We start from the raw sequence: 13,171 nt of genomic DNA on the forward strand, positions 1-13,171 counted from the left end.
TACCGGCTCCTCTCCCAGACTGAAATGGCTTACTCTGATTTCACTGCACACTGTGAGCTTTTCACAATGTGCATTAGAAGCTGCATCAAGACAGATAGAGCTACGCCTCATTTCCTGGCTGGAGAACGTCCAGCATCATCTAGTACTTTCCTCCTCAACCTGCCTGTCCCTGGCCCGCCCCTTTCATTCATTGGATTTCAGATCTTTCAATCATAAAGGCTTGGCTTCACATGTGGGCGTTCTGCACACAAATACAGCCTGCCTAGGAACGCCCACTCCTCCAGACTGACACCCAGCCATCAAAGCATTTTGATATTTGCATAACTCCTCCCAAGAGCCATCTCATTGCTTGCATCGGGACTGGGGGCTCTTGAGAGGAGTACTGAGGCAGGGTGCTGTGATGTTTTCAGGAAGCTATGTATAGCACCCTACTGGCTCCAGCCATGATCTACCTGCATTGCATAAAGAAGCACAGAGACCCAGTGACATCTAAAATTAGATTTGTAATATAAATAGAAAGGTTTTATATAAAAAAAATGACATTAACACATTGATGAGGGAGCAAAGGAAGAATCAAGCAAGGTAAAATATAGGCAGATTAACCTTCCGCTTTACCAGGATGCTGGTAATGTGACATGTCAGGGATTTATTCATGCAGACTAATGCAGGCCATAGACGGGTCGAAAACCGGCCGTTTAAAAAAACAAACGAAAAAAATTGGTCATTCAATAGGCCGATGTTACCACCAACGGTAAAAACAATCGCCCGATTTTCGTCCCATCTACGGCCGGCATTTAATTACTTCTGTCACTTGCAGAGAGCTCCGCTATTATATTTGACATGAAAAAGTCTTGCGCTTTCAACAATGTATTTATTTGTATCCATTTCGGATACAGATGTTTTTGTTTGGATACAAATAGATACATTGTTGAAAGCGCAAGACTTTTTCATGTCAAATATAATAGCGGACTGGAATTCTTCTTTTTCTCTTCTTCATTTTCTTCTTCTTCCACTTCTTTTTCTTCTTTTTTATTTTGTTCCACTTCTTTTTCTTCTTTTTCTTTTACTTCTTCTTTTTCTTCTTCCTCTTCTTCTTTTTCTTCTTTTTCTTCTTTTTCTTGTTCTTCCACTTCTTTTTCTTTTACTACTTCTTTTTCTTCTTCTTTTAATTCTTCTTTTTCTTCCTCTTTTTCTTCATTTTCTTCTTTTTCTTCTTCTTCTTCTTTTCTTCTACTACTTCTTTTTCTTCTTCTTGCAGGTCACGGCTCATGCGCAGATTTTTTATCGGTAAAACGATCAGCCGATTTGCCCATCATTGCTGGGAAAATCGGCCAATTGGCAAAATCGGCCAATTTTTTTCCAACTTTAGCAAGAAAAAAAAGTGCCAAAACCCCGAAAAACGGCCGTCTATGGCCTGCATTAGTTACTGACAGGTCCACTTTATTATATTAGAAGTAGATTTTTCATTAGGTCCGCTGTTGCTGACAGGTGTGGGTTCTGGGGAGTTTGATATCATGTAGTGCCCCCCCAATGTGAACCTCCATATCTGGTTATAAATAGTGCAGTTTGCCATTTTGTTGTTTTTTTTCCTCTTTACAGATTCGAACATCCCTCGGCTGATTCTCCAACATCACAAACAGAAATGGAGGAAAAGACACAATGCAACAGTTGTGACGGGTGCGAGTGAGCCGCCCTCGCAGGATAATTCCGTAGGCGACGCGCACACATAACATTGCACAATGATAACGCGCAGTCAGAGATGTGACGAGCTCGCCTGTGAATGACCCGGCGTACAGCAAGCATTTCTGTTGTCTTTTGCCATCTGCTGTTCTCGTCATTAAATCTGAACACCCATCTGCTGCGCAATCTTATCTCCCCGCTCCACGCCGCCTCTGAATTCCCAGCGAACGGCGTCACTCAGTATAATGCCTTCACTTCATCTCTGCTGTAATTATTATAAACGGGGAGCGGCTGCCACCATCTTCACATGACGGATGAACTCCCAGCACTACAACTACATTCAAGACACACTCAGATCTAGTTTAACCACTTCCAGTCCGGACACTTTCCCCCCCTTCCAGTCCAGGCCAATTTTCAGCTTTCAGCATTATCACACTTTGAATGACAATTGCGCGGTCATGCAACACTGGACCCATATGATTTTTTTAGCATTTGTTTGAGACAGATAAAATTTTATTTTGGTGGTATTTATTCACCACTGGGATTTTTATTTGTTTTGCTATATAAATAAAATAAGTCTAAAAATTTTGAAAAAAAATGTTTTTTTTTATAAAAATTTGCAAATAAATAATCTTTCTTCATAAATCTTGGCCAAAATGTATTCAGTTATCTTTTTAGTAAAAAAACAAACAAAAACAAATTAGTTTATAACCAAAAATTATAATTTTTTAAAAAAATTTTTTTACATTTTTATTCTTTTATATTATTATTTTTTTTTTATTTACATACTGTCACCCTAGCAGTACAGTGTCACCGTAATGACACTGTACTTCTTGTGGGAGGTTATGAAGATTTTTTTTTTTGTACACCGATTGCTTTTACATCCATAAAGGCTGCAAAAGCAATTATTTCTCCTTCTCTCTGGCTGCATTTCTGCAGCCATTGAGAAATACTGTGAGAGCTGTGATTGGTCACAGCTTGTCACATGGTACAAGGCTGTTGTGAATAGCCTTGTACCATGTGACTTCTGTGATCATTCACAGATTTCACACATAGTAAGCAATGATGTCAGAAGTGACATCTTGCTTACTATTCATGTGATCACTGATTGGCCAATCAGTGATCACATGATTGGGACCTCACACAGAGGTCCCGTACAACTATTGGTGTGCCACTGTGTCTGGAGGACACAGCGGGCACCGGATCACAGTGCTGCGAGCTCCCGGGGTCGCGGTGCTGTGCGCACAAGCAGGGGGCGGGGAGGCCGTTTATAAATGGCCACCCGCCCTTGCACTGCTCCTGCCCGGCCGTTTATTTACATGGGCCAGACTGGAAGTGATTAAAGTGGACCTGTCAGTAACTTCACAAATCTGCATGACTACATTCTGACATTGCAAAATACAGCAACAGGATCATTGTTCCCAGAAGCTCCACCTTTTATCATTGAAAGGCCTTCCTCAAGCTCCAGTTCGTGACTTTACCTAGGCTGAGATGATATCATCAGTCTGCTGCAGGCAGAAGGAAGCATTTCCTCAGTCTCCCCTCCCCCAGAGATCAGACTGTACATCAGTGGTTTTTAGTTTATGAGCTAAAAGGGGCCTCAAACACGGCCCCCTGATGTCACCAGGAAATGAGGCAGAGCCCTATCTGACTTGCTGCAGCTTCTAATGCACATTGTGAGAAGCTCACAGTGTGCAGTGAAATCAGAGTAAGCCATTTCAGTCCAAGAGAGGAGCCGGTACAACTGTGCAAGACTGAAGGGACAGCCGGAGGTCGAATTTAAGTGGTTAAAATACATTTAAAGCTGACATTTTTTTCTAGTTGTGGATGGAGAGTGTACAGGTTAGATATTGCTGTCTGTGTCCCCACTTAGGGGATTCACCTGTTCTATTTGCCCTGGTGACTATCAGCTCAGAAAGTGATGGAAATCCATAATGCAACAGTTGCCACCGAAACAGGACCAGAGGGGAAATCCTCCAATGGGGACATTTCTGGTGACAACTGTCTAATAGGGGAGTTTCATAACTCTGGACAGAGTTCCTCTCACTTCCTCTTCTGTCTCTGAGACAGGAAGTGAAAGGAAATCTGCCCATGGGGACACAGATGACATAACAGTCTACCAAACACTGGAATCGTTTGTAATGTATCTTAAATGATGGGGTTCTGTTCTGGGGCCTCTTCGCAGACAGTACATGTGTGGGAATGGATGATTCTGGATACTGAGCTGTAATCCTATTCACATGGAGCACATTTAACCCTTCAGTGTTTTCCCCTGTGAAGCCAGAAGATCTGTGACCTATGGATATGTCATTGAGGTTATCTGTAGCCTCACTGCTCAGAAGGATCCGGAATCAGACTTGGTACATTGCACAATCCCGGTATAAAACGTATCTGTAATAAAATTGTTTGGCATCATCAGATCTCCCAGCGGGGGAGCAACAATCTGCTGCAATGATAAGGAAATGGATTTTTATTCTGATTACAAATTTTCTTTGTGCAATTTGTTCCTTTATTGAGATAAATGAAGAAGAGAAAGAGAGAGATGGGGGAGAGTGAGGGAGGAAAGCGATAGAGAGAAAGGAAGAAAGGTGAGAGAGGGAAGGAAGTAGAAGGTAAGAAAGGTGAGAGCCCCCCCCCCCCCCCAGGAAGGGAGGAAAAGGGGATAGGGAGACAGAGAAGGGCGATAGGGAGGAAGGAGAGAGAGAGAGATTGGGGAGAGAAAGGGAGGAAATAGAGAAGAAAGGTAAGAGAAAGAGAGGAGGGAGGAATGGAGAGAGGGGGATAGAGAGAGAGAGGGATGGGGAGAAGATGGAAGGAAAGAGAGAGGGAAGCAAAGAGAAAGAGAGAAGGGAGGAAAGAAGAAAGAGGGATAGAGAGAGGAAGGTAGGAAAGAGAGAGGGGAATAGCGAGAGAGAGATAGAGGGGGAGAGGAAGGAAGGAAAGAGAGAGGGGGGATAGAGAGAGAGATGGAGGGGGAAAGGAAGGAAGGAAAGAGAGAGGGGGGATAGAGAGAGAGATGGAGGGGGAAAGGAAGGCAGGAAAGAGAGAGGGGGATAGAGAGAGAGATGGAGGGGGAGAGGAAGGGAGGAAAGAGACGGGATAGAGAGAGAGATGGAGGGGGAGGGAAGGGAAGAAAGTGAGAGGGGGATAGAGAGGGAGGGGGAGAGGAAGGGAGGAGAGGGAGGGGTAGAGGAAGAGAGAGGGGGTGGGGGAGAGGGAGGAAAGAGAGAGGGGGAGAGAGAGAGATGGAGGGGGAAAGGAAGGGAGGAAAGAGAGAGGGGGATAGAGAGGGAGGGGGAGAGGAAGGGAGGAGAGGGAGAGGAAGGGAGGAAAGAGACGGATGGGGGGGAGGAAGGGAGGAAAGAGAGAGAGGGATAGAAAGAGAGTGGAAGAAAAGAGGAAATGAAACAGGGGAAGGAATGGAAAGAGAAAAAAAATGGGTGAGAGGAAGGGTAGAGAGAGATTGCGGAGAGAAAGAGAGAAAATAGAAGAAAGAGAGAGGGGGGGGGAATGGAGAGAAGGGGGAGAGAGAGGGATGGGGGGAGAAGATGGAAGGAAAGAGAGAGGGAAGCAAAGAGAAAGAGAGAAGGGAGGAAAGGAGAAAGAGGGATAGAGACAGAAAGGGGAAGAGGAAGGGAGGAAAGAGAAAGTGAGAAGAGAGGAAAGAGAGAAGGGAATAGAGTTGGGGGGTTTAAAGAGGGGGGGAGTAGAGAGAGATGGGGGTGATAGAGAGAGGAAGGTAGAGCGAGAAAGGGGGGATAAGGAGAGATCGAGAAATAGAGATTAGGGGGGCAGAGAAGAGCATAGAGAAAGTGAGATGAGAAACAGAGAGGGGGGGGGGAGTGATGTAAAGAGAGAAGGAGAAAACAGAGAGATGAGGGGAGCAAGTGAATGGAATCCAGAGAAGGAGATGTAGGGTAGAGAGAAAGAAAATGGAAAGAGATATGGAGGGAGAAAGGGAAGGAAAGAGAGGAGGGAAGGAGTATACGATAGAAAGGAAGGAGGGATAAAATGATGGGGAGAGAGAGGAGAGGATATAGAAAGTGAGATATGTATGGTGGGGGGATGGGAAATCGAGAGAGATGGAGGAGATGGGGGGGGGGGTAGAGAAATAAAGAGAGGGGGAGCAAGATATAGAGATAGATGAGGGAGAGGTGAAAACAAAACAGAGAGATTGGAGGAGAAAGGCAGGGGGACAAGTTAGAGAAAGATATTGGGGAGCGAGACATTGGGGGTGGGGGGGTTGCAGGAAAATGAGGAGGTGGGGAGAGGAAGGGATGAGGAGGAGGTAACAGGGAGGAGCAGGGGTGTAAGAACAAGATAGATGGAAAGATGGTGGAGAGGGGAAAGGAAGACAATGATAACATTATAATATCTTTGATGTATCGCATTTTATTTTGTTGCATTTCCCATCCCCCCCCCCCCCTCCCAACAGTACAGAGATTTTATTACAGGGAGGTGAGGCGACATTTGTCATCACATCTCAGGATCTTGTCGCATGTATCCTTCCATCTAAGATCCGGGGCCGCAATGTCATTTAAAGGGGAAGCGCCCCGCGTGTGTACGACACCCATCTCCCCTCGCGGTGCGCCGACTTCTGAACACGGCTCCGACTTCTTAGTGTTCTCCTCTCCTTGTCAGTCATGCAGGAAACGTTTTATAAAAGCTTGATTTCTTGTTGCCCGTAGCCACCAATCAGTCTGTGATTCCAGATCTGGGTTGTCACCTTTCCCATGGTTGTCACAATGATTGTAGTTGTCAGATCAGCAGCAGTTTGTGGTGGGGGAGGGGGGGCGCGTCTGCTGAGTCGCAGTCCTGGAGTTCATGGTGCTGGTCGGGGTGGGAGGGGTGATGATTATATCCGGGACCTTCAGGTGTCCAGAGGACGTCTCTTCACCTCTGTGACCGATCTGAAGACCTGGAGACATGAGACCAACACAGAGATCACAAGGATGGATACAAGTTATTACATTATTTAACATCCATCAGACATATTACAATCTGACCATACAATCTCTGTACAATCAACTGTAGAATTACGTTTTGTACGTTTCAAATAAAGCTGGTACAAAAAAAAAACAAAAAACAAGGGACAATGCAGTGCGCTGAATCACGCACCGCACTGCCCCCTAGTGCAGCAGCAGCAGCTCTCCATATGGTGTGAATTCCCCTAGTCTAGGCTCACACCTTCACATTCACATCTCCGTGTTTTCCTCCGCTGCGTTTTTTGGAAAGGGGCGGGGACTTTTTTAAATGCAATACGTTGCATTTTTGGTTCAATAGACTTCAATAGAGACGCTGCAGAAATGCACGTAGTGCGTTTTTTACGCGTTTTTTGATGCTTTTTGCAAGTTTAATCTGCCCAGCAACAAGTTGAGAAAAAAACGTAAAACGCAACAAAAACAAAATACCCAAAACGCACCGCAGGAACAGATCAAACGCACACTGCATAGGTGTGAACCGAGCCTCACTCTGATGTCACCGCACACTGTCAGCTTCTCACAATGTGCATTAGAAGCTGCAGCAAGTCAGATAGAGCTCCGCCTCATTTCCTGGCTGGAGGACATCCAGTATTATCCAGCTCTTTCCTCCCCAGCCTGACTGTCCCTGGCCCCGCCCCTTTCATTCATTTTCATTGTTTTTTTTCAATCATGGAGGCTCAGCATCACCTTTGGGCATTACCTATGCAAATACAGCCTGCCAAGGAACACCCAGTCCACCGACACCTACACATGAAGGCATTTTTCTATTTCAGTGGTCTTTATTAAATTTTTTAAACAGTATAAACAGAGGCAATAAAACACGCCCACGCAGGGGCTATCAATTGCACAGATAAACAAAATGCAAAATAAAAAAAAAAGGAAAAACAATGCTCTAATGCCAACAGGGCAAAAGGTACGCCCACGCAGGGGCTATCAGTGGCACATAAGGTACAAAACAGTAATGTAACTGATTATAACAATTAAATGCAGCTGTCCAGTCACACCAAAAACAGAGAGAGAGAGAAAAAAGAAAAGAGAGAAAGAAAAAAAGACAAAAAAAAAAAAAAAAAGGGGTGGGGCAAAGAGCAGGGATTCAAGAGCGCCAATACCGAACGCCATTACATCCCCAGACTAGCCGGGGGGAGTGAGGGAAGGGCATATTGCAACCACGGCTCCCATATTTTCAAAAATTTACGTTGGGAGTCGTTGCGGATACTCGACATCTGTTCGTTGAGCATCATAGTGGTCATACGATCCCGCACCCCCTGAAGAGGAACAAACGGACTCCTCCAGGCCTGAGCAATTGTCCTAGTGGCGGATAAAAACAGATAGGAAGCCAACTTCTGCTGGTGAAATAAGAGGCCCGGTATGGGGCAATGAAGCAAAGCATACCAAGCATCCCGGCGTATGGAGAGATGGAACAAGGTGAAAAGGAGGCCAAATACACGAGACCAAAAACGAAACAGTCTCGGGCATGACCACCAGATATGTAATACATCACCACGATGACCACAACCCCGAAAACATCGATCACTACAGGCAGGGTTAGCCCGGGCCAGCCGAGCCAGAACCCAGTACCAACGAAACAATACCTTATAGGCTGCCTCCAGTGTGGTCGTATTAAATGAGCATTTAGCTATGAGTGACCAGGCCTTATTCCAGTCCTCCGGATCCACAGCCACTCCCAGGTCGCGTTCCCACTGAACTACATATGAAAGAGAAGAATGCGACGAGCGTCTGTTCAGAGCTGCATAAAGAAGGGATATAAGGCCCGGAGCGCCCGGACGCAGTTGGCAGAGCTGTTCAAAGGCAGATTTCTGGTACGGGAACGCAGAAGTACCCCGCAGCGAGAGCAGCCAGTGTCGCAATTGAAGATATCGAAAAAATTCCGCCGGGGGGATATTCCGGGATTCCCGAAGAGAGTCCCAGGTGGGAAAGGACCGAAAAATCAAAAAGTGTCGCACCTGCGAAAAACCATTAGTCACCCACCAAGAAAACGCCCCTGGGTGATCCAAACCCGGCGGGAAAAGAGGGTTGTTAATAATTGGGAGCAAAGGCAGAAAAGGTGACATCAGACCACCAGAGTAACGCACCGAGTCCCAAACTTGTAGGCCATGAAGTAACATCGGACCCAGTGCCATAGGGCGCAGGGCAGGGGGAAGCCATAGAAGCGTCGACAGTGCGATAGGGGCACAATTAGGTAGTTCCAACAGGACCCAGAGGGGGACGTCGGAAGAGGCGTGCAACATAGACAGCGGGGCAATCTGGCTCGCTTGATAATACTTAGTCACATTAGGCACCCCAAGACCACCCTGAAGTCTATGGGCAAAAAGCGTACTTTTGGATACTCTGGGGTGCTTATCGGCCCAGATAAAACGCATTACCTTCGCCTGAAGCAACCGAAGAAAATGAGGGGGAACCCGCACCGGGAGTGTGCGAAAATAATACAACAATTTCGGCAAGATGGTCATTTTCACCGAATTAACCCGTCCTATCATGAAGGCATTTTTGATATTTGTATAACTCCTCCCGCTGCTTGTATCAGGGCTGAGGGCTCTTGAGAGGTTTACAGCACCCCTCCTATAAACCATAATCTGCCTACACTGCATTGAGAAACACAGAGACCCAGTATTGTCTTAAAAAAAATATGTAAAAAAACTGAAACATTGTATTTAAAGTAGACCTAAAAGCAGAACTTTTTTTCATTTTGGTTTGGGAGGGTTATAACCAGAGGCGGACTGACAACTCATGGGGCCCCCGGGCAATAGGGGATCATAGGGCCCCTGTGTCCTTGCCCAAACTCAAAAAAGCCTATGAAAAAGGTACCAGGGGCATCTCATGGGGCCCCCTACTGACCCCGGGCCCTCGGGCAGTGCCCAAGTTTCCAAATGGTCAGTCCGCCCCTGGTTATAACCCCTGACAGGTTGTTTTTTTTTACCATCTGTGTCCCATTGGAGAGATTTGCCTTCACTTCCTGTCCCTAAAACAGGAAGGAAGAGGAAATCCCTCCAAAGTGAGGGAATCTATGGTTGTCACCACCTTTGGAAGATTTGTCAGTAGGGGGCCCCATGAGATGCCCCTGGTACCTTTTTCATAGGCTTTTTTGAGTTTGGGCAAGGACACAGGGGTCCCATGATCCCCTATTGCCCGGGGGCCCCATGAGTTGTCAGTCCGCCCTTGTGAGGGAGGAACAAGGAAGGTAAAATATCAGTAGATTAAATGTCAGCTTCATATATCGCTGCCTCCCGTCACTGCGATGAATGGACGCCGGTAAGACTGACCGCCCAAAGCGCGCGGTGATCGGCGAGGTGAAAAGGTCGGAGGCCCCATTAATGCACAAAGTATCATATCCATCAGATTTGTTGCTCGGGAGGATTACTATGTACAGATAATCCCTCGTGCCCCCGATGTGTATATGCTTTTCATCTGGTAAACTCACCGGAGGTATAAAAGCCCAGAGACAGATCGCTCCCATCTAATCATATTGTTGGCAACAATGATATCTATACTTTCACCAGAGATGCTGCCGGGTGTCAGGAAGGGGGGTGGGGAGTAAAGATAGGCTTAAAGGGGCACTCCAACCACACCGATGGATGGGCAAGACTGACCTGAGAACCAAATAACCCAGGATAGGATCTGCCCAGCAACCATCAATCACATCATCTATATACACAATCAACTAAACAAAAATGATGGGGTGGGGGGCTGCTTTTTGTGGATAGCTTATATTAAAGTGGACCTGTCATTGGATATATTTTGTCATGATAAGTACAAGATACTGAGTAATTATTTATGGTACTTATATAGCGCTGTCAATTTACACAGCACTTTACATACAGTGGGGATCGAAAGTTTGGGCACCCCAGCTAAAAATTTGTATTAATGTGCATAAAGAAGCCAAGGAAAGATGGAAGAATCACCAAAAGGCATCAAATTCCAGATTAGACATTCTTATAATATGTCAACAAAAGTTAGATTTTATTTCCATCATTTACACTTTCAAAATAACAGAAAACAAAAAAATGGCGTCTGCAAAAGTTTGGGCACCCTGCAGAGTTAATATCTTGCACTGCCCCCTTTGGCAAGTATCACAGCTTGTAAACGCTTTTTGTAGCCAGCCAAGAGTCTTTCAATTCTTGTTTGAGGTATCTTTGCCCATTCTTCCTTACAAAAGTCTTCCAGTTCTTTGAGACTTCTGGGCTGTCTGTCACGCACGGCTCTTTTAAGGTCTATCCATAGATTTTCAATTATGTTGAGGTCAGGAGATTGTGAAGGCCATGGCAAAACCTTCAGTTTACGCCTCTTGATGTAATCCCCCGTGGATTTCGAGGTGTGTTTAGGATCATTATCCATTTGTAGAAGCCATCCTCTCTTTAACTTCAGCTTTTTCACAGATGGCATCAAGTTACCATCCACAATTTGCTAAAATTTTATTAAATCCATTTTTCCTTCTACTCGTGAGATGTTCCCTGTGCCACTGGCCGCAACACAACCCAAAAGCATGATTGATCCAACCCCATGCTTAACAGTTGGACAGAGGTTCTTTTCATTAAATTCTGTGCCCCTTCTTCTCCAAACGTACCCTTGCTCATTCCGGCCAAAAAGTTCAATTCTAACCTCATCGGTCCACAGAACATGTTTACAAAATGCATCAGGCTTGTCTATATGTTCATTTGCAAAGTTCAAACGATGATTTTTGTGGTGAGGACGTAGAAGAGGTTTTCTTCTGATGACTCTTCCATGAAGACCATATTTGTACAAGTATCTCTTTATAGTGGAATAGTGTACCACAACTCCAGTGTCTGCCAGATCTTTCTGGAGGGATCGTGCAGTCAAACGTGGGTTTTCAATTGTTTTTCTCACAATCCTGCGAGCTGTTCTGTCTGATATTTTTCTTGGTCTTCCAGATCTTGCTTTAACTTCCACTGTTCCTGATGACTGTCATTTCTTAATTACATTCTGAACAGAGGATATTGACATCTGAAAACGCTTTGCTATCTTCTTATAGCCTTCTCCAGCTTTGTGAGCGTCAACTATTTTCAGTTTCAGTTTTCTAGACAACTGCTTAGAAGAACCCATGGTGCTGATCGTTGGGGCAAGGTCAGATGAGTCTGGGCATTTAAAACCTTTGAGATTGACATCACCTGGTCTGCCCAGATGATGATTGAGAACAATCCATGACACTGGCAGGTCTCAGCTTGGCAAAGGGGGCAGTGCATGCTATAAATTCTGCAGGGTGCCCAAACTTTTGCAAACGCCATTTTTTTGTTTTCTGTTATTTTGAAAGTGTAAATGATGGAAATAAAATCTAACTTTTGTTGACATATTATAAGAATGTCTAATCTGTAATTTTATGCCTTTTGGAGATTTTTCCATCTTTCCTTGGCTTCTTTATGCACATTAATACAAATTTATAGCTGGGGTGCCCAAACTTTCGATCCCCACTGTATATATTGTATGTTCACATCAGTCCCTAACACTCACATTACAATCTAAGGTCCCTAACTCACATTCATACATACACATCCTAGGGACAATTTAGACAGGAGCCAATTAACCTACCAGCATGTCTTTTGTGTGTGGGAGGAAACTGGAGTACCCAGAGGAAACCCATGCAGGCACAGGGAGAACATGCAAACTCCAGGCAGGTGGTGCTGTGGTTGGGATTTGAACCAATGACCCTAGTACTGCCAGGCGGAAGTGCTAACCATTTAGCCACTGTGCTGCCCAATGTGTCAGTGTAATCCTTTCAGGTACTTATTACCTCTCACAGAGATCCAGGGGTGTCACCCAGTGCCGGAACATTTGGTGACACCCCTCCAATGATCTCCGCAGGATGGTTCAGATCTGTGGATTGAGCATAATGGATCGGAGTCCGATCCATTATAGCTCCCCAATCCGCAGATCCGATCCATCGTGTGGGGATCCTCAGCTTGATTCTATACGGGGTTAACTGATCTCTCCACAAAAAGGAAAGTTTTAAAGCAAGCCGACAATCCCCGCAGGATGGATCGGTTCTGCAGATTGGGGAGCATAATGGATCGGACTCCAATCCATTATACTCAATCCGCAGATCCGATCCATCGTGTGGGGATCATTGCTTTTCGTGGAGCTCGTGGAGAGGGTCCAGTGTCACCCTGTGCAATAGGTGTCATCCAATGTGGCGTGCACCCTCCCCATCTGCCTAGGGACGCCACTGCAGAGATCACAGGACTCCCCCTGACAATGCCTTCATCTGCTTTTCGTTCTAGAAGGACGGCGCCATCTTTGTTCAGGCATCATCCAGGGTCACCATGTACTTCCTGGGCTGAGATGCCGGCTCATAGATGGCACAATCATATAAATCCGGTTGTCTGTAGAATTTTGGACTCCCTACAAAGTTACAATGTTGTATTCTGATCACTGGGGGGGAGGGGAGACTGAGGAAATGCTTTCTCCTGCCTGCAGCAGAGTCTCCAAACTAGGGTTCACAGGCCACATCTGGGCTGCTACATGATTATTTCTGACCC

This window comes from Staurois parvus, unplaced genomic scaffold (assembly GCF_062004578.1).
Source record: "Staurois parvus isolate SC_StPar_1 unplaced genomic scaffold, SC_StPar_1.0 ptg000646l, whole genome shotgun sequence".
Taxonomy (NCBI): domain Eukaryota; kingdom Metazoa; phylum Chordata; class Amphibia; order Anura; family Ranidae; genus Staurois; species Staurois parvus.